Raw genomic sequence first — 853 nt, 5'->3', positions numbered from 1 at the left:
GTGGTTGTGTTTATTTCTTTCACCACCCTTTGTGTCGTTAGTGGAACTGCTTCACGTAGTTGAAGACTCCTTAGTATGATTTACTCCTTTATTCTTTCTCAGTAGAAACCTTTCAAACATTGCTCATCACACTGAATCTTCAAATAGAAGTGGCTTACTCAGTTGACCAATATTTGGCTCTTTGTCATTTGAATTAAATGTATGTTTTTTACATAGATAATTCATATCCACTGGAGAAAATTATACAGTTATGCTGAAATGGTCTTTAGCTCACCTATTATTCCACCATTCAGAGATAACCGCTAATAACATTTTGGTGTGCATCTCTACAGATAGTTTTAAGTGTATCAGTATTCAGTTTTGTTTTAAAAAAACAAACCTCTTGGTTATTGTAGACCTGTTTTATTTATGGAACTCTATTGGTCCTTAAAAATTCTATTAGGACTATACCGCCGCTTTAAGTAGAATAGTAATGGGGGAAATGCCTTTTAGTTACATCTCTGTGTGAAAAAGGGAAAGAGGGTTTTGGGGTTTTTTTGGTTTGCCCCCCCCCCACCCACTTCCTTTCAAAATTAAACTTGTAGTATATGCAACAAAGTATTGTGAGTGAAGTGTTTCCAAACCTCCTAAAACTGCATATATAGTGTGTTCAAATGTAAATTATTCAAAGAAATTTCAACTTGATGTTATTTAACAGTCTCCACCCTCAGTTTTTGGCAACCACAAGTCTATATTCTTTCTGTAGATTTACCTGTATGTACATTTCATGTAAGTGGAGTCATACAATATTGCTGTCCTTTGTGACCAGCTTTTTTTCCACAACATAAAATTTCAAGGTTCATCCAGGTCCTTT

Source organism: Capra hircus, chromosome 11 (assembly GCF_001704415.2).
Source record: "Capra hircus breed San Clemente chromosome 11, ASM170441v1, whole genome shotgun sequence".
Taxonomy (NCBI): Eukaryota; Metazoa; Chordata; class Mammalia; order Artiodactyla; family Bovidae; genus Capra; species Capra hircus.
This window is presented reverse-complemented; position numbering follows the sequence as displayed.